The sequence below is a fragment of the Neophocaena asiaeorientalis genome, unplaced genomic scaffold, assembly GCF_003031525.2.
Source record: "Neophocaena asiaeorientalis asiaeorientalis breed wild unplaced genomic scaffold, Neophocaena_asiaeorientalis_V1.1 scaffold438, whole genome shotgun sequence".
Lineage (NCBI taxonomy): Eukaryota > Metazoa > Chordata > Mammalia > Artiodactyla > Phocoenidae > Neophocaena > Neophocaena asiaeorientalis.
The window spans coordinates 6,170,678-6,193,075 of NW_020173491.1; positions in this window are offsets into that span (position 1 = coordinate 6,170,678).

Below are 22,398 nucleotides of genomic sequence, written 5' to 3' on the forward strand. Positions count from 1 at the left end.
CCCTGCTCTTCACGCCTGTGAACATTCACCTTGGCAGGTTTCAGCTTTGCTGAGTGTGACAGTCTCTCTTGATCTCCCCCTGGAAGCTGTTCCCAGCAGCCTCTTTAGCAAGGGCCAGGGGTCGGTGGGAGAGGCCTGGTCAGTGGAGGACCACTGATATCTGCTTGGCCACTTCCTTGCCCTCACTTCCGCATCTCTCCTGGGGCTACTGCAAGGTACCCAGGAGACCATAAGCATCATTGTTTTGTAAACTGTGAAGGGTGGTGCACACACAAAGGCTTAATTAAGGTAGCTCCTTTCTGCATTTAAGACTTCCTGGGCCAGCGCTGTCGCTCTGAGGCTGGAGTTCTGAGTGCGTGTCTCCATCCATGGGATAGGCTTGTTCCCATGCTTCACTGGGGCAAAGGCCTTGGGCCGGTGCTCAGGAAGGCTCACCTTTAGGCCCCCTTGCACCTCCTTTTGGGGCCTGATCCTGCACAAGGAAATAATCCGTATGTTCAATCTTATCGTGACAGTGAGAAGACTCTATGTTGTTTTTTCTTCCCACAAAGCAGTAGGTGGTAAGATGGGCCAGGAGCTGGGAACTCATCCTCCCCTGTGCATTCCCAACTTGTGGTGATCGTGATGCCTGGGGTGGGGAGAGATGCCTGGGAAGGAAGCAAGGGAAGGGTGAAGGAAGTAGGGATCGCTTTCAAATAATAATAACAATCACATTTAATATTTATTGACTATATACCATATGTGAAGTACTTTATGCTATTATTTCATTAAATTCTTACAGTAGCTCTGCATTTCCCCATTTTATAGATGAAGAAATGAGGGCCTTTGTAGGTAAAAGAATTTTTCAAAGACTGCACAGCAAGTAGTTTTCTGAGTCAGCTCTTGCTGCATAGCAAACAACCACAGTGATCGGAGGTTTGGCTCCAGTCTGGCTGATCCAGGCTGGGCTCAGCTGGGCTTGGATCTGGGTTTGGTTCAGACCTGCTCTATGTGTTTCTCCTAGCAGGACCACTGGGCTCCCCAGCATATGTTCCCAGGGCAACAACAGGAGGATGAGAAGGCAAGTTTGCAAGCACATTTCAAGCCTCCGCTTGCATCACAACTGGTCAACCCCTCATTGGCCAAAGCAAGTTATAGGGCTCAGCCTAACATCAAAGGCAAGTACCTTCTGACCGTCGAGGTAGAGGAAGAAGTTAAATACTTGCTGATCAAAGACCTCATCTACCACAGTGATACAGCCAGGGTTCAAATCATGATTTTAGTCACGACATCACCTGGTATCTACTGCCAAATCCTAGCCTCCAGGCAGTTGCCGTGGCTCCAGAGACAGACCATGCTTTCAGCCCCACCTGCTTCCTCTAAGTGGCCGGCCTACCTCACAGCATGTGCCAACCACAGGCACACTCCACTTGCACATCTTCAGCCCTGAACCCCTTGCCTAGATCTGCTCCTCCAGCTGCAGCCTGAGTGCAGACAACCCTCCGGGGTCTGGCCCTGGCACTCTGTATCCTCTCTCCCTTCCTGCTTCAGCTCTTGGTTTTGGCATACGCTGCCATCTTCCTAGATACAGCCTAGAGTTACCCTTAAACATTCTGGTACCCACTCCCCACATCCCACAGAAAGTGGACTTTCTGGAATATCATGGCAAGATGTCACATACGGTTGTACAGGATGTGCACTGCACAAAGGCTTCCAGCCTACACAGTGCAAGCCAGACAATTGTCGTAGCATGGGGCCACATCTCCCCAGAAGAAGGGGCACCTTCTCTGCACACAAGGCACCATCAGACAACCCAGCCATATCCTAGCTACAAGTTAGGAGTGATGGGGCAGATTTTTATGCTACTCACAAAGGTGCCATGCAGGCTACATCAGCCAAGTCACACCAGGGCTTTAGAAGACTTGGATTCAAGTTCTGGTTTGTATAAGCTCTGAGACCTAGAAGAAGCATTACCATTCCGAGCTGCCTCAGTTTCCCTGAAAGTCATCCCAATCATCACAAGGAAAGTGGGGCTACAGAGTGGGCCCCTGGCCCCCAACAGGCAGAGAAAACAGCCCAGGCCTCTCTGATTTTAAAGGTAAAAGCTGATACAGCAGCCTCATTATTTTCCTGACCTGAGAATGGTATTTGATTTAGCCCCACTTTCAGAGAATTCAGACTCAAAAGCAGAAAGAGAATGAGGCTTATTTCCGAGGAAGGCTTGGAAGTTTCTATGGCATCCTTGCTGCTGTTGCTGATTGAGATAATTCAAGAGCATTATTTATTCATTATCTGGGTTTTTGGACTCTGAATTCAAAGGTTTCCTTTCCCTCCTTCACTCTCTCTCTCTCACTCTTTTTTCCTCTCTCTTATCCTCTCCTGAATATTTGTTACAGTTGCATTTTTCAAACCATTTACTGTCTAGAGGGTAAGTGGAGTGACACAGCTCATAATGTACAAATAAATGGGAACTAAGCTCGTCAGCTCGAGTGGAATGAATTACCGTCGCCAGTGAAATGCGGTGATGGGCAGCAGCTGCCCGGGAGACGGGAAGGGCGCGAGCAGGTACCGCGCCGCAGTGGCCGGAATAACACTTACTATGATTTATCAAAGAGCACTTGAAAGCCCCTCGGAGGCTTTAAATAGGCATGAAAAGAGGCTTCGTGGCACTCGGGCCCTGGCAGAACTGAGTGATTATCGGGCTCAAATGCCTGACCCTGTGTGCGGCTTCCACACTAGAGAAGCCAGAAATCTTCAAAGGCACTCCAGAGGGACGGCCAAGTGAGAGCAGTTCCAGGGGAGGGGGCTTCATGGCGTGACATGGGCAAGCAGGAGGCTTCAGGAACTGATGGGGAAAGGGGGCCACAGAAAGGGGCTGCAGGAGTTGGGGGGCGGGGCGTAAGGGCTCGCAAAACGGGCCAGCCCGTGAGAATAAGATGTCTTGGTCAAGGTCGCACAACAGACAGTGGTGATCTGCCCGTTGGTACTGCTCGGAACCATCCAGAAAATTCTCCCTGCCCCAAGTTTTCTCCCCTACTTGCTTGATATGGTGCCTACAGGTCCCATTAGAGATGATCCCTTTCAGATAAGGAGTGCCCTATCCCAGCAGGCTTTTTGAAATAAAAATTCCTTTGAGAGACAGAGCATAGTCACTGCTGTCAAATGTATATGAATTCTGGGCTGTGTCAGGAAACTGCAGTGCCTTGTTTGATGTCCATCCCACTAGTGAAGGATTCCTCAGCCATGGCTCTGTTGACATTCTGGACTGGATAATTTTTGGATGGGGAGGGGAGAAGCTGTCCGGTGCATTGTAGGATGTTTATAGCATCCCTGATCTCTACCAGCTGGATACCAGTAGCACTCCACTCGCCAAGTCATGACAGTCAAAAGTGACTCCAGACATTGCCAAATGCCCCCCAGTCCCGCCTCAAGTTGGAGAACCACTGGTTAAGAACCACTGCTCTGATGGGACACCTCCCAGAGTGTACTAGAATTACCCATTGTGGATCTGCTTCCTCTCTTTGAAATTTAAAACAATTTTTTTTAAAGCACATTCTCTGCATTCAAAGACCTTATTCTTTTTCTTTTTTTTTTTATTAATTAATTTATTTATTTTTGCTGTGTTGGGTCTTCGTTTCTGTGTGAGGGCTTTCTCTAGTTGTGGCAAGCGGGGGCTACTCTTCATCGCGGTGCGCGGGCCTCTCACTATCGCGGCCTCTCTTGTTGAGAAGCACAGGCTCCAGACGCGCAGGCTCAGTACTTGTGGCTCACGGGCCTAGTCACTCCGCAGCATGCGGGATCCTCCCAGACCAGGGCTCGAACCCGTGTCCCCTGCATTAGTAGGCAGACTCTCAACCACTGCACCACCAAGGAAGCCCCTAAAGCAATTTTTTATATTACAAACTTTTTCTTAATTAAAAGAAAACTATTTTAACTTAATGCAACAGAAAAAAAGAAGCAAATGGGAAGGAGTTGCTATACTTCCAGCTAATTGTTCATTTGCTACAAGACCTATTTGTTCTAAGACTTATTTAAAGTTAAGAAAAAAAGATACTAAAACATTGAGAGGTTGGATTCGTTTTGTTTCTTAAGCTACAAATTTCAATTTTACATAGTACCCATTTACTGTACAAGTGCCTATACACTTATTCTTCTCATTTCTCCTCCTCTTTTCTTGTTAGGGGTTGAATTAGGTCCCCCCAAATCCATATGGTGAAGTCCTAACCCTCAGTAACTCTGAAAGTGGCCTTATTTGGCAATAGGATCTTTATAAAGGAAATCAAGTTAAAATGAGGTCAACAGATTGGGCCCTGATTCAATATGACCACTGTCCTTATAAAAAGGAGAAATTTGGATATAGAGAAGGACGCACACAAGGAGAATACCATGGGAAGGTGAAGGCAGAGACAGAACACCAAAGGTTGCCAGCAAACCACCAGAAGCCCTCAGAGAGAATCAGCCCTGTTGACACCTTGATCTTGGACTTCTAGCCTCCAGAACTGTGAGACGACACACTTCTGCTGTCTAAACCACCCAGTTTGTGGTAGTCGATTACAGCAACCCTAGCAAACCAATACACCACTGACTTTTTTACTTATTATTTTTATAGTTTAGGTTAATACCATGTACACTCTCTTCTGTACTCAAAATCTCTATAGTACTTTAGTCTGAGCTTAGGTTATTACAGTGGGGTAAATCACACACACCCCAACCTCAGTCCTTTCTATTACTTCTCACCCCAGAATTCTTTACTTTATTTGATTCATCTCTAGGTTGGCTGGATTTTATTAAGCATTTCTTTCTTTCTTTCTTTTTTAAAATTTCCAAGAAGGGTCCACAGGTCCTACATAACTGACTTCTCACATGCTTGAAAATATGTGTAGTTTTCATATGTGAGCGCTAGTTTGGTGGGGCATAAATTTGAGGGTCTTACTTTTTCATATCAGAGCATAAACACTGCTCCATTATCTTACGAATTGCAAATTGCTATGGAGAAGTTTGACACCTACCCAACTTTTTCCCCCTCATACTTGACTTTCTTCCCCCAGTACCTTTCACCCAAGATGCTAATACAACTCTCTTTTTTGTTTGCTTGTTTTTTTGGAACTTTAGGAAACTCACCAATTTTTCTACATAATTTTTCCTGTTCCCATTCCACATACAGTTGAAGTCTTTATTTCACAAGGATTTGCTTAACTATGTTTTTGAGTATTAATTTATGTGCCATTCTGTTCTCATCTTCAAGTCCATCATTTATGTACATGTTCGATCTCCTCTGTCTTCCATGTCTATCAGCTTTTATCATTTTCATATTTACATTTTGCATTCTCTTCCATTCCATGCCTATAATTTTCTCTGACCTGTTCTCTGCCCCCGCCCCCGGCTAAATTTTTGGTCATGTTTATTTTGGGGGGTTGCTGCTTTCAGTGCGGTACTCGACTGTCAAGCATCTACTTCCCATTTCTTTCCTGAGCTTTGCTAACTGGCCTTTCATCAACTCTCTGCGTTCCTTTTGTAGAAAGACCATACTGTGTGTAATTTCTTTGAATCTATGGATAACCATTTGTCCAACTCTCCTTCTGTTATGTAGAGTAATTCCTCTTGGGATGCATGCTCTTCAGTGGCTTTCGCTTAGATTTCTTTCTGCTGTCCTGATTTTTCTTTTATTTTTTAAAAGTTTTCCAGTGTGTATGCATAAGGCACATGCTGACTCCTCTCTGACGATTTCTCCTCTTGAGATGCTGGATGTGGAAGGCATGAACAGTGGTCAGAGACTGGGCTGGGGAGGCCCACACTTCAGTTCAGAGTTGGAGTTTCAGGTATTTTCTATTGCCTGTGCTCCACCTCAGTTTTCCATGATGGAGAGGGGGTGCATCTGTCCCAGGTTTTCTGTGCTGAGCTCACGGGTCACCGCTTATTCACCCTTCACCCCACCTCACCTCCCATGGTCTCCCTTGCTGGGAGGTCAGTCCCCAGACAAGAGAAACTGCCCGTCCCCATGGTTTCTCCACCATGCCCACCTCCCCTTCCATTCAAGTTCAATAGGACCTGCACAGCAATGCCTCCACACCTTTCTAGACACCCCATCCTCACTTCTGGTCTCTCCAACCACATTCCTCTAATTCAGGAGGACAAAGCTTATTTTCAGATCCTTCCTGAAGTACGAAGAAGGACCTGGAAGCTCTCTCCCTCTGCCAAGCCTTGCTCCAGATACACGAGAGATGGTCTGGAGATGCAGACTTGCTCCGGTTCCATCAAAATTCAAATTGATCTCTATTTTTACTTATTCGTGGCTGTTTTATGTAGACTTTAAGGGAGACAAATAGAGAAAAATGACTTTATTATCTTTAGCTAGAAGCCTGTGCTCATTTAAAATATCTTCATTATAACGGTTACCTATGATTATAAAAGAATTATGTCTGCTTCTCAAATCTTGTAAAACAGAGAAGAAGTAGAAAGAGGAAATCTATACTCCCATCACCCAGAGAGAGCCCCGATGATATCTGGGTCACATAGTTCCAGGCTAGGTAGGAGCCGGGGACAGTGCAGCAGGGGGCCTGGGTGCTCAAGGAGGGTCCTGTTAGTTCCCTCTGGTAGGTGGAAATGTATCCTGCTATGTCCTTTCGTGTAGCAAATAAGAATAAATAAGAAAAAGAACAAAAACATGCCAGGCATTATGCTGATCTCTCTACGTACATTAAATAAGTTAATCCTCACAAGGATCCTATGAAATGGGCCCCATTATTGTCATTTCCATATTACAGATGAGGGGACTGAGGCTCAGAGCAGTGACGTGACGGGCACAGCTAGGAAGTGGCAGCAAGGGGATCTGCAAGTAGAGTTCATCCTCTTATTTTTTTTTTTTTTTAAAGCTTTTTTTTTTTTTTAATTAATTTATTTATTTTTTGTCTGTGTTGGGTCTTCATCTCTGTGCAAGGGCTTTCTCTAGTTGCGGCAAGCGGGGGCCACCCTTCATCGTGGTGCGCGGGCCTCTCACTGTTGCAACCTCTCTTGTTGTGGAGCACAGCCTCCAGACGCGCAGGCTCAGTAGCTGTAGCTCACGGGCCCAGGTGCTCCCTGGCATATGGGATCCTCCCAGACCAGGGCTCGAACCCGTGTCCCCTGCATCGGCAGGCAGATTCTCAACCACTGCGCCACCAGGGAAGCCCCATCCTCTTATTAATCACTCCCCTGCCCTGCCTCCAAAGCAGGTTGCTTCCCGCTACACCCAGAAATGCCTCACATTTTCCACCCATGCTCTTATTAATTCATCTAAAAATGATCCATTCATGCATCCATCATTTATATATATGAAGATAGAGGGTGAGAGAGAGCAACTGTCCACGTGCAGACAGTGTGTTAGGTCTGCGAAGCAAAGTGGATACAGCCCCTGCCCTAACACTCTAGGAGCTAAAACTCTAGTGGGAGATACAGATATTTGAAGACATGTAACTAACGTAATTTGCAACTGTGACAAGAGTCCGGCAGAAAAGTCACATAGCCTAGGGAGACCCATAACTGGAAGGGGTAATCTGCTCAGGCTACAGGGAAAACTTCCCTGAGAAGATGCTGCTTGAGCCCAAACCTGAAAGATGAGCAGGGAAAGAAAGATGGGCAGGGAAAGAAAGATGTCCTGGTAGTAGGATAAACGTGTGCAAAGGTCCTCTGGTGAAAGGGAACATACAAAAACAAGGAAATGGAAAACAAGCATAGGGTGACTGGGGACTGAGGGTGAGAGACAGTGTAATTCACACTGAAAAGCCTCTCAGGAAGCTATATTTTAATAGGGGGCAATGCCTCAAGCCAAGTTACTCCCTAGGGATGGTAAAAGGCATTATAGCAGTACTTGGAGAAAGAGAAGTAATGCACAAGGGCATCCAGGATAAACAGCATGGGCAGAGGCCCAGCAGACGGAATGAGCATGGAGTAACCAGGAAGTCCACCTGCCTGGGGTAGAAACTTTAGCCAACCATTTCAACGAGACACTCTCATGCCCCATTTGTCTTTCTTGCCCTCAATGCTACAGGCTCACCAACATCAGCTTCCTCCTCGTTTCTTCTGGGCTCCCGGTGTCGCTAGAACTAGCCAGGGACATTCAAGGGCTCTAGCCACCTTCCTCGTCCCATCAGGAGGCCTTAGAGTGACTCTGAGCTTCTGGAACTCAGAGTTCAGCCCTACCGCCCTCCGCCCCGGCTGCACAGCTGAGTTCACCTCTTACTCTGTTAAATGAAAACATGCTAGCCCGGATCTGAGCTTTCTCTTTCTGAGCTTTCTCTTTCCCACTCCCCACAGCCTGCCCCAGGGTCTCTGTCCTCACTCCTCCTGCCCTGGTTGAAAAACTGTACTTTTGTCCAAGGCCAGATACTTACTGTATTTCATCAATTTTGAGATGAGCATTTTTGGTTACACATCGTAACATGGAGATTGGGATGGGTGTTGGCCAGGAGCAATCATGACATCACTGGCGTTAACTGCACATGGTCACCAAAATTTGCACAAAGATGTCACTGCTTCGAAGAAATTCCTGAAGGTAACAGTGCAGCTTTCTTTTAAGAAAACACAGACATCAAAGATACTGTGCTCAGAAAATCTGGTCTCTGAATATGAAGATGGTTCTGGAATATCTTCGCCAATTTATTCCACTCATATTTTCCTTTTATGTGTGCAAATGAATGATCTCTGATAAAAATCTACGTTTATATAACTATGAAAGAGCCTGTCATTAAGTACAAGATAAAAATTCTAAGTGATGAAAGAAGCACCATACGTGTCTTCTCTGGCAATAACTTTTTACTTTCTTAGTACGTAAAATAATGATGCATTTTACAATGGACGGAGTCAGGGAAATTCAATAAAATGCAATGAATAATAACTTAATACTGTTTATCACTGCCCCCCCCAACACACACACACACACACACACACAGGATATCCTCTGCTCGGACTTAGGCATCTAGCTAGAGCATAATAAAAACTTCTAGAATTGACCTGGATGGAACAACCAGATACCTCCAAGTGATAATCACACCATCCAATATTGGGAGGGAAAATGTGTTTGGGGCACTCAGAAAATAAGTCATCCAGTGAACACACAGGAGGAAGTCTGAGTCAATACAGGAAAATAATTTATTGAAATATTCATTAGAGTGTGTTCTCCCTCTGTCTTCTCCTTCAAGCAGGTAGGCAGGCTTTGCAATTCTCAGCCTCAGGAGTTTCAGCAGGGCTGCACACAGAAGATGCCTGACGTCAAAGGCACTTCTGACCCTTGGAAAAAGGTAAAGTTATTGAAGGGATGGGATGGGGGTGTTGGGGTGAGCTGGCGGCCTCTCAGAGGAGCCTGAACTTGGCAAACAGTGAGCTGGCCTGAGGCCTGGGCAGGGAAACTGCTGTAAGTCGGAACCTGGCTCCTGGTCCCCATGATGTGAAACCTCACAGGCCCTGCCTGCCTAACTGACCCAGCTCCGGAGGCTGGACCTTAGGCCCATGGCTCTCAGCCTCCCCAAAGGTTCTTGTGTCTCATTCCTGGAAGGGGAGCTGCATGGTCTCAAGAGCCTGAAGGGACGGTGCAGGCTGAGACAGGAAGGGCCTTTGCACTGTGCACGGTCCTGGATGTCAACCTTTCTCAGGAGGTGGGGTAGAGAACTCAATTTATCTGTAAGTTATAGCTCCCACCAACCGGGCAGCATGAGTCTCTCAGAATTCAGTAAATTTTTTAAAAGCGGAAAAATACGCTGTAGCTTCTTGCACACTTGAGTTTGTAAACCGGGATCTACATCGCATGACAGCAGCAAAATTATTCCCCCGGCTTGGGCAGCTAAGGAGCCTGCATCCCATTCCTTGAGGATGGAGTCAGAACTCTGGCAGCCTCTAGTGCTAAGATGCTCTATCTCCTCAGACCCTGCTGGAAGGGGTGCACATCTGCAAGCTGGAAGGCTGGGCCTCCCCACATCCTGTCAGTCACGCTGAAGACAGTTCACGCTGAAGACAGTTTTAATGGCCTGGCCGTCAAGCATCCCTCGAAGGTCAGCCCCCCGGACAGCTGTTTGCAAACTCCTCTCCAAAGCAGCTTCCCTTGAAGAGAGTTGCTACACAATCATTACAAATTGATTGCAAAAGAGCTAACAATCATGATTAAATCATTAAATTCTTGTCTACGCTTCAGAGAGCGGTGAGAAAATTAACTTCCCACCAACCTAATTTTTTCCTGAACATGAAATAATGATTTTCTGCCCGTCTAATTACAAAGCCAACATCTGATCAAGCCAGCATCCAGAGGGGATTATCGCATGCACGAGTATTAGACCTCATTACCAGCTTGAGTGCAAAATTATTACATCTTGTAATTGGATGGTGAGATTTATATACAGATCGGCCCGGTTTCTGTAAGATTGTAATTACAAGCTTCGTTGGCTAGCTACTTATCACTCAGCACAGAAGAGAGGAAAATAAGCAACAGAAAAGGCATTTCATTAACCCATAACCCTATCAAGGGAAAGCCACTGTAACACCCATGTCTGCATTAGGGAGAACAGCTAAATTCACAGATGAAACAATTTATTATACTCTTTGCAAATGGGATTGCATTTTGTTTAACCCCTAATGAACTCTTTGGGTAAAGTGTCTGAACAAACCATTCATTTTATAGACAACTAGGTTCAATACAGTAATTATAAGGGGTAACTGACTGAGATAAACGCTCACCTGCTTAGAGGCAGTTGATTAGAGACACAATTGCTGGGCGCCAGGCACCCGCACAAAGGGCCCGGGGGGGCCGGACCGCGCTGGCTTCCCAGGAGCGGCTGGGAGGGAGCGGCATCCCGCCTGGCAAATCTACTCCACTCGGAAGAAAGTCTGCTCGTTCGTTCGTCACGCCTGGCTAGAACGGATGAGGTTTAATAAAGCTGCAAGGGCGACGCAGTTTAACAATTTCAGAGGCACTGGTGTGGAACACAGAAATTTAAATACCGCCTGATGAAGGCGCCTCGCCCGCTCCAGATGCGCGACCTAAATTAAATGTTACCTTTTCACGTGTTGATGGCACAACAATGGGCCTCACGGGCCTCACACAAAGTCGGCTCGGCAAGGTGTGAAACTGCGCGAGGGTGTGACACCCGTGGTGGGTTATTTTTCTGCCTACTGACCTGCACTCCTCATTCCGGAAACAGCAAAAGGAAGCTTACTGAGCCTTTTGTGAGCCTGGTCTATTTCCGGACACGCACGTGAAAATGACATGAAATTCACAGGTCAGCGTGCATAAGTAAAGTCTTATTAGAACACAGCCACATCCCTCCGTTGTGTTGTCTGTGGCTGTTCTCTGCTGCAACAGGGAGACCTCAAAGCTGGAAATAGTTACTATCTGGCCCCTTACAGGAAACGCTGGCCAACTCCTATTCTAGTCCGTTTGGCTGCGTCTGTCTGCTGGACAAGCATTGGCTCAACATGTAGAGTCTAAGTATGTGCTAAGCTCTGGGTCAGGTGCTGGAACGAAAAACAAAGGGCCAAAGTTCCTGCCTTCCAGGGTCTCACAGTCTGTGGGGACACCACAGACTTCGGCACCACCGAACAGCCGTTTCTGTGCCCTCTGGTTCCAGTGTCCTGGATTTTCTCGGGGAAATTAGCCTCACCTTGACTCATGCCATGTCACCTGGCCTCCATGATTGGTACAGGGATGGACACGTGGTTTAGTCACAGCCGTGAGTCACAAGCCAGGACCCTCTGTGGGCAGAAAGGGGCCCTCCCTCTTTTGATTGGAGGTAGATTTCGTTGGCTTAGGTCTGGGACCACAGGAAGCACCTTGTTGCCCCTGGGCACCAAGAAGGGCCCAAAGGGGAGAGTGGAGCAGAATGATGGAGAGAGACTGGGTCCTGATACTGCTGTCTGAGCCCTTGAATCCAACTGCCTGAAGTCAGTCTACCTCTGGACTTTTCAATTTTGTGAGCCCATAAAGTACGTTTTTGCCTGAACCGGTCTACTGTCACAAGAGAAAGAATGTTTCTCATTCCTACGCAAATAATTAAAACACAAGGCAGAATGAAATGTGTCATGCACAGGGTATGATCAGAATATTGTAGAAACTCAGAGGAGAACTTGAGTCTTCCAAGGACTCAAGGACTCCTTCCTGGAGGAGGTGGTCTTTGAGCCTAGGCTCAGAATGAGTGTCAGGTTTTTGGTACATGGAGAAAGTGGGTGATCTAATTCCAGGCTGAAGGCTCAGTAAGGGGCAAAAGCAGGAGAGCATGGAGTGTGTACAAGGCATAGTGTGAAGGGACTGAGAGAGATGAGGTGGGCAGGGAGGTTAGGACCAGGTCACGCACACATGCTGGACTCCCCCCACTTATCTCTCCTACTTCTGAACCACTCGGAGGGCTTAGTCTCAGAGCACTGGGGCCCATGAACATCACAGCCCGCTTAGCCAGGAAGGTATGAGGGTCACTACCACCCAAAGATGTACAGCAGGCAAACTCTAACTTGGCCTCCAATGATCTCTATCCCCTGGTATTCATCCCTGATGTAATCTCCTCCCTGGAGTCTGGGAGGGACTTTTGCTTTGCTTCTAATACAGTGAAAGTGAAGATCTGTATGCTGAAAACTATAAAACACTGATAAAAGAAATCAAGGACCAAATAAATCATGCTTAACGATACGATCCAAAATTCTGAATGTGTCAGTTCCTACCAAATAGATTTATAGATTGAATGCAATTCGAATCAAAATCTCAGCAGCATGCTTTGTAGGAATCTACAAGGTGATTCTAACATGTATATGATACGTTTGTTCTCTACATCTGTGTCTATTTCTGCCTTGCAAACCGGTTCATCTGTACCATTTTTCTAGATTCCACATATATGCGTTAATATACGATATTTGTTTTTCTCTTTCTGACTTACTTCACTCAAATGTATGGACACCAAGGGGGGAAAGTGGGCTGGAGGGGGGCTGGTGGTGGTGGGATGAATTGGGAGATTGGGATTGGCATATATACACTAATATGTATAAAATAGATAACTAATAAGAACCTACTGTATAATAAATAAATTAAATTAATAAAATAAAATAAAAATAAATAAATATAAAAGATAAATGAAATAAAATGTATATGAAGAATCAAAGGAACTAGAATGGAGATATATACGGTCCAGCCTCCTTCCTTAATTTGGGACGACTCTGAAAAATTGTCTGGTTTCAGAGCTCCCTGTAAGGTGAGCTGCTGAAGCCTCAGTTGCCACCGCACCTTGGGGCAGCTTCTCCTTCTGCCCAACCCTGCGTTCCTCACTTCCTTCCAGGGGTGTCTACTGGGTCCAAACCCCAAAGGCCCATCTATATATAAGCCTCCACCTCAGAGTCAGTTTCCAGGGAATCCAAGCTAATTCAGTAAGTTGGAATGAGTTTTTGTAAATGAAACTGTTGACTACATAAGGGGTGATTTGATAATTAAAAAAAAAAAATCAGACCAATATGCCAGATTAATGTGACACAAAAAAGAGTGGCACCGTGTCAATTTAGGAATATTATCTATGAGTTTAGCTCTGATTCTTGAAGCAGTTTGTTTAAAAAAAGTAGGAGGGGGCTTCCCTGGCGGCGCAGTGGTTGAGAATCTGCCTGCTAATGCAGGGGACACGGGTTCGAGCCCTGGTCTGGGAAGATCCCACGTGCCACGGAGCACCTGGGCCCGTGAACCACAACTACTGAGCCTGCGCGTCTGGAGCCTGTGCTCCGCAGCAAGAGAGGCCGCGACAGTGAGAGGCCCGCGCACTGTGATGAAGAATGACGCCCGCTTGCCACAACTAGAGAAAGCCCTCGCACGGAAACGAAGACCCAACACAGCAAAAAAATTAATTAATTAATTAATAAACTCCTACCCCCAACATCTTCTTTAAAAAAAAAAAAAAAGGGAGGGATATAAATGTATGCATATACTATACGATTACATTTACATAACATTCATAAAGTGACAAAAGTATAGAAATAGAGAAAATGGTGGCCAGTGATTACAGACAGCGTGGGGATGGGAGAGAAGCAGATACAGCCACTGAGGGCAACATGAGGGATCCTAGTGATGATGGACATGTTTGGTATTTTGACTGCATAATGTCAATATCCTACTTGTGATATTGCAAGATGTCACCATTGGGGGAAACTGTGTAAAGAGTACACGGGATTTCTTTGTATTATTTCTTACAACTACATGAGAACCTACAATTATCTCAAAAGTAAATTTTAATTAAAAAAAGAAAGAAGAATATGGCAAAGATGACAGGATGTTACTTCTGTGATTAAGTTACATAGGAATGTGAATCCATCTTTCTAATGGACTTTCTCTATTGCTTGCATGTGTTGCTGAAGCAAGCCACCATGTTGGAGAGGCCCATGTGGCAAAGAACTGAGGGTGGTCTCAGGTCAACAGTCAAAAACTGAGACCCTCAGTCTAACAGTCCCCAGGGAACTGAATTCTGCCAACAATCACGTGAGCTTGGAAGTAGATCCTTCCCCAGTCAAGCCTTCAGATGAAATTCCAGCCTGGCCAACCCCTTGACTGCGGTCTTGGTTGACAACCTCACTAAGCCGTGCCTGGATTCCTAACCCACAGAAATTGTGATAAAATAAGTAGGTGTTGTTTTAAGCTGTTAAATTCATGGTAATTTGTAACACATCAATTGATAACTAATATGTATATCAAAACCACCAAAATGCTGGTTCTTGGAATTTTATTTTATTCAAGATAATACAAGAGAAGAAGGGTGAACAGAAGTGAGCATTGGCAGGGCCTGGAAGGATAGTGAGTGTTAAGCCATCACTATTTTGGAGTTAGGTTTAATCTTAGTACCTCTCAAACTTTTCCTTCAGAATAACATCCACGACAAAGGAGCATGTTTAAATATCTAGGCATGTGGTTACCAAATTTTTAAAATCTATAGTGGACACTATCTTCTCTATGCTTTTTCTTTATTGTTGGCCTCTCCCCATGAGAATATCAGCTCCATGAGAGCCACGTGATTGCTTTATTTACTATATCCCCAGGGTCTCCAGATCCATGCTTTGCTGAGTGAAGGAATAAATGCATGAACATTATAAAGCATGCCTATACACAAAACATAAATTTTTGAAACAATGAGATGATGAAATGAGCAGTATTTTAAAATGTTTTTCTAATTGTGAGGGCTACATACTCTCATTAGCTAATATCTCACAGCACAATATCCCCTTAGGGATAGGTTGTTATCAACTCTAGGGATGTAAATATTTTTGATAATTTCAATTGGTTTTGGCCAAACAATTGGATTTTATTTCAGATCTTATTAGATAACCATTGTTTTCATCTCCTCAGGTGGCTGGTCAAAAGCCTGTGTGAGGAGAGGATATGACAGAATGGCCCTGTTCTCCTTTTCTTCTACTGGCATCATCATTGTTAACATTAATCTTGGTTTCTTTGCAGAAATCTTCTTCAGCCACTTGTCCCTTTTGTGAAGGCTGATTTCACTAAAACAAGATAAAGATCATCTGTTCATCCAATTAACAGGACACATGCACATGTCCTCAAAATGCACTGAGAACAAACCAAAAAATGGGTAAGAGAGAAACTGTCCACCCCTCCTCGTGGTGACCTCCACTGCTCCCCCAAGGATGCCTTCTAGAGTTTATGGTACATACAGCCTTTATGACATAGGACAGAATGAAAGAATCAGCGGCAGTCTGTAGATTTAAAAATTGTTGAACTCTCATTTATTTCCCAAGTTTTTGATAAAAAATAGATTTACTTATGGACTCTCAATTCCATTCTGTTAAACGACACGTCTCTCTTTGTGCCAATGCCACACTGGTTTTGTGTCTGTTTTGTTTTTAATTTTTATTGGGGTATAGTTGATTTACAATGTTGTGTTAGTTTCAGGTGTACAGCAAAGTGAATCTGTTATACATATACATATATTAACCACACTGTCCTGATTACCATTGCTTTGAAGTAAGTTTTGAAATCTGAAAGCACGAGTCTTCCTCCTTCCCTCTTCTTTTTCAAGGTTGTTTTGACTATTTGAGGTCTCTTGCAATTCCTTCTGAATTTTAAAATCAGCTTGTCAATTTCTGTAAAGAAGTCAGCTGGGATTCTAATAGGGATTACAAGGAACCTATAGGTCAGTTTGGGGAGTAGAGATATTTTAACAATGTTAAACCTTCCAATCTATGAACATGGGATCTTTCTCCAATTATTTACATTTTCTTTAATTTCTTTCAGCAATGTTTATAGTTTTCACAGGATGCATCTTTCACTTATTTTATTAATGTATTTATCAAATTTATTTGTTTTAACCTATTTTATTATTAATTTTATTACTTGATTATTCCACTTAATTTATTCCTAAGTGTTTTATTCTTTTAGTTGCTATTATAAATTGAATTGTTTTCTTTTTTTCTTTTTTTTTGCAGTACGCGGGCCTCTCACTGTTGTGGCCTCTCCTGTGTGGAGCACAGGCTCTGGACGCGCAGGCTCAGCGGCCATGGCTCATGGGCCTAACCGCTCCGCTGCATGTGGGATCTTCCCGGACCGGGGCACGAACCCGTGTCCCCTGCATCGGCAGGCGGACTCTCGACCACCGCGCCATCAGGGAAGCCCTGAATTGTTTTCTTAATTTCATTTTCAGGTTGTTCACTCTAGGTGCATCAATACAATTGATTTTGGCATATTGATCTTGTATCCTGCAACCTTGCTGATTTTCAACATGGATACCAAGACTATCCAATGGGGAATAACAGTATTTTCAATAAATGGTGCTGGGACAACTGGATAGCCACATGCAAAAGAATTAAATTGAATCTCTACCTCATACCACATAAAAAATTACCTCAAAACGGATCAAAGACCAAAATGTAAGTGCTAAAACATAAAACTCACAGAAGAAACCATAAGGGAAATTCTTCACGACCTTAGACTTAGCAAAGGATTCTTAGGTATGATAACAAAATCATGAGCAGTGAAAGAGAAAAATGAACTGAACTTCAACAGAACTAAAAACTTTTGTCCTTCTATGTACATCATCAAGCAAGTGAAAAGACAACCCATAGAATAGGAAAAAAGATTGCAAATTATATATCTGATAAGGGATTGTATCTAGGATGTATAAGGACCTCTTACAAAGACAAATAACCCAATTTAACAAGTGGCCAAAGGAGATGAATAGACGTTTCTCCAAAAAAGATATACAAATGGCCAATGAGTACATGAAAAGCTTCAGGATACCATCAGTCATCAAGGAAATACAAATCAAAACTGCAATGAGATACCACTTCACACCCGCTACGAGACTATAATCAAAAATTCAATCAAATATCGGTGAGGATGTGGGAAAACTGGAACGTTCATACACTGCTGGTAGGAATGTAAAATGGTGCAGCAGCTTTGAAAAATCGTCTGGTAGGGGGCTTCCCTGGTGGCACAGTGGTTGAGAGTCTGCCTGCCAATGAAGGGGACACGGGTTCGTGCCCCGGTCCTGGAAGATCCCACGTGCCGCGGAGCGGCTGGGCCCGTGAGCCATGGCCGCTGAGCCTGCGTGTCCGGAGCCTGTGCTCCGCAACGGGAGAGGCTACAACAGTGAGAGGCCTGCGTACCGCAAAAAAAAAAAGTATCGTCTGGTGGTTCTTCAAATAATTAAACATAGAGTTACTGTTTGACTCAGCAATTCCACTCCTAGGTATATATCCAAGAGAAATGAAAACATATGTCCATACAGAAACTTGTACATGAATATTTATAGAAGCATTATTTATAATGGCCAAAATGTGGAAACAACCCAAATGTCTCTCAACGGATGAATGCATAAACAAAATGTGTTATATCCATACAAGGGAATATTTTTGGTCAAGAAAAAAAATGAAATACTGATACATGCTACACCATGCATGAACCTCGAAAACATTATGCTAAGTGAAAGAAACCAATCACAAAAGACTACATAATTACATGAGTCCATTCATATGAACTGCCCAGAACGGGGAAATCTATAGAAATAGAAAGTAGATTTGTGGTTGCCTAGGGCTAGAGGAGGTTGAGGGTAGAGGGGGTGACAGCTAAAGCACACAGGGTGCCTTTTGGAGATGGCAAAAATGCCCTAAAATCAATGGACTATGATAAAGGTTTCACATACTCCTGAATATATTACAAGCCATTGAATTGTATACTTTAATGGGTTTTTTGTTTGTTTGTTTTGCGGTACGCAGGCCTCTCACTGTTGTGGCCTCTCCCGTTGCGGAGCACAGGCTCCGGACGTGCAGGCTCAGTGGCCATGGCTCATGGGCCCATCCGCTCCACGGCATGTGGAATCTTCCCGGACCGGGGCACGAACCCACGTTCTCCGCATCGGCAGGTGGACTCTCAACCACTGTGCCACCAGGGAAGCCCCTGAATTGTATACTTTAAATGCATGGATTGTATAGCATGTGAATTATATCTCAATAAAGCTGTTAATTTTTTTAAAAAATTTTCTTTCCTGCTGGCTTGAATACAAACATAATGGCTGGAGTTTGAATAGTCTTCCTGAACCATTAGATAGAACCATGATAGTGGAACAAGAAGGTAGAAGGACCCTAGATCCTTGTCACCATGGAACATCACACAAGCTCCAGACTGCTTACCTCCACACTTCTATTACATGATAGAGAGATAATCTTTTACCTTGTTTTTTTGGTTTTTTTTCAAATAGGAGATATAGACGTTCCGATGTTGTCTTCTCAACTTCTGATGAATAACCTTGTTTTCCTCCTCGCAAGACCATTGGAGAACAAGAGAAAAATGGAGGCAAGAGCCTAAACAACCATGGTAATTATTATGCCATTCTGCAAATATGTCTGACCCTTTACATTTGAAGTAAATGGTAGGATTGTACTTCCTGCTTCCTTGTGGTTGGGTGGGACAATGTGACTAGTCCTGGCCAAAAACTTTCCAGTGGAAGTCACGTGTGTCACGTCTGGGCTAAGCATTTAATTGCTGGCATGAAACCCTCCAAAGCTCACTTTTCTTCTTTCCCACAGTGACAAGCACTATTCCAAATGGAGGCTGCTCCATTGGCCTGGATCCTGGAGGGAGGATGCAACAGAGCAGAGCCCCAGACAATAGGCAATAGATACGGTGGGTCAGGGAGAATAAATATCTGTTTTGTTTGTTTCTTTCTTTCTTTTGGTAAGTGGGCCTCTCACTGCTGTGGCCTCTCCCGTTGCGGAGCACAGGCTCCGGACGCGCAGGCTCAGCGGCCATGGCTCACGGGCCCAGCCGCTCCATGGCATGTAGGATCTTCCCGGACAGGGGCACAAACCTGTGTCCCCTGCATCGGCAGGCGGACTCTCAACCACTGCGCCACCAGGGAAGCCCATATCTGTTGTTTTAAGACACTGAAATTTTGGAATCTTTTGTTACCACAGCAGAACCTAGCTTATACTGATTACTGCAACTCCCTGCAGCAAGATTAAATTTCTTCGAAGTTTTAACTTTAAAATTTTTGTACTCCATATCAAATCAGTGGTTATGTTGATATCAAAATAACATTTCCCCTCAAATTGGTGAGTTAAATTAAGGCTTCACAAAGATATTGCTTGTTTATCCTGTGCTTTCCAGATCCTCCAAGACAATCCCTGCTGAATGCGTACCCCGTTTAAGAAATTGTTTTTTTTTAAATCCTGGGACCAAACCTTGGACAGTGCAACTTTGATGATGCGATGCCAGGACTTTGAAGAATCATTCAAGTGTATTTGAAAATATTTTTAATCAGCACTATTTGATAAGCATATGGAAGATCCTCAGTCTCGCTAGGTATGCTATGTTATGAATGATGACAATGAGAGAGGTCGATGAGAACAATGAAAGGTGCGCGTGGCTTTTGTAATCGGGTTTGAATTTAAATCCTCCTTTGTCAGAATTTGGACTTTTTGGAGCTTTAGCTCCCTCATCTGCAAAACTGAATAATAGTTGCACTCATTTCAGAAGGTTAACTTAGGCTCGAAGGAGATAATGGGTTAATGAAGCACTTCACACAGAGCCTGGAACACAGTAAACTGCAAAGCATGCTAGTTACTATTCTTAATAATATGAGGTTGGCAAATATTAAATGATAATAAACTTAGTGGTGGTCAGAGTATGGGTAAACAGGTGCCCTCATACCCAACCAGTGGGAATATACCTCGGCTCATTCTTTCTGGAAGACACATTAAAAATGGACACACCCTTATGACCCATTCTAATTCCATTAGAAATCCTAAGGAAATAAATAGACAAACATGCAAAATTCAGTGTACAAACAACATAAATGTTCAAGAACAGTTGATGGGTTAAATGGATTCTGCTAAATTCTACTGAGAGCATATCAGAAATTTTCAAAAATTTTGACTGGAATTCACATAAGAGATACATATTATATTACAACCCAACATATACCTATATGTTTAATACACAGAGTGTTTATAAAAATACTGATCTTCACTAATGCAATACACACTAATATTTTTCTCTTCTGTACAATGATATTCTTTTCTTTTTCATTTATTTTTTTAATATAAATTTATCTATTTATTTTTGGCTGTGTTGGGTCTTCATTGCTGCACACGGACTTTCTCTAGTTGCAGCAAGCAGGGGATACTCTTCATTGCAGTTCACAGGCTTCTCATTGCAGTGTCTTCTCTTGTTGCGGAGCATGGGCTTTAGGTGCATGGGCTTCAGTAGTTGTGGCGCGCGGGCTCAGTAGTTGTAGCGCACAGGCTTAGCTGCTCCGTGGCATGTGGGATCTTCCCAGACCAGGAATCAAACCCATGTCCCCTGCACTGGCAGGTAGATGCTTAACCACTGCACCATCAGGGAAGTCCCTGTTTCATTTATTTTTAAATATTGATTTTGACTCACCAAGTTGATTTTGGAACACACTGATGTGTCTTAAGCTGCAGTTTGAAAAAACTGCCCTGTGTAGTTTTTAAGAAAGGTGATTTAGAATTTCAGTCATTGACAAGATAAGGTGTCCAAGGTACAGTGATGTGTAAAAAGTAGGTCACAAAATAGGATGAATAATGTCCCATATGGGTTAAATGTGTGTGTGTGTGTGTGTGTGTGTGTGTGTGTGTACACGTGCATGCATGTTTCATCCAAATAGGAAAACAGTCTGGAATAACATATAACAAAATAAACAACAGTGGTCATCACAAGGGTGAGAGTGTGGATTTGTGGATAATTTAATTTTCTTTTCGTTTGTCTCTATTTTTCAACTTTTTCTATAATAGGCATATATTACTTGTACACTTAAAAATGAATTAATTCCGTAGGAATAGCAAGATTCTTCTCTGAAATGAATAAATGTGATTGTTTAAACTCATAGCAAGAACCTGAGAACCTTTTTTTTTTTTCAATTTGAAAGCAGTCACTGTTTATTAACTGACCAGATTACAAAAATAATCACGGTATATACCTTAGTTCATCCTTCTTATAAGTCTGTTGATCTGGTCTTCCCTGTTGCCAGCATCTCCACCTTCTACAAAATGGGTGGTCTTCTTCATTCCACCTCGTGGAGAAGACAATTTGAAGGGCCACAGGAAGTTGTTTGCTTCTTTGAAACGTTTTCCAACAGTATAGATCTCATGAATCAGATCCTCCATGCAGATGATACCGTATTTGCCAAGAGATCGAGCAATCAACACGTTATCCATCAGGGCAATTCGCTTCTTGTTGATTTTGCCACAACCACGCTTGTAGATCAATTCATTTACTGACTTCAGGTTTGGGTACCCCCATGCAAAGTATGGTTCCACAATTCTCAGTTAAGAATTCACTCAGTTAAGAGAGCTCAACCACGGGGTGGGCTCGGGCCACAGTCACTCAGCATCCAATCTAAGAACTGGGATCAGAGTCTTCTGTGGCCTGTGACACACCTGGCAGTCTTTCCTTCCTTCCTTCCTTCCTCCCTCCCTCCCTTCCTTCCTTCTTTCTTTGATTCCCTCCCCCCACTTCCATCAGTCTTAACTTTCACATCAGAGAGATACAGTGAAGTGAAGTATCTTCAAGCACCGGCTTCTGAGGCTGGCATTCCTAAGTTTTAAACCCAGTTCTCCTTAATAGTTGTGTGCAAGGTGATTAACCTGTTTGCTCTTTAGAAAATGGAGATGTTATCTCCCACATGGCGAGCATCATTGAGATGGCCGTACAGTACCCTTCCCATAGCCTGGGCAGAGAGTAGGTCTCTACCAAGTGATGCTCGTTACAGTAATAATGCCACCTAGATAGAGGGTTGCTGGCAGGTTTCTGTAAGGGAACCCTGGTCAAGTGTTTAGAACAGAGCCTGGCACATTGTAAGCCCACACAGTATATGTTGGTATTATTACTACTGACATATTATTATTAGAAAAAAAATTCCCAAATTGCATGGCTAATATAGAGGTCATTCCTGAGTGAGTTTACTA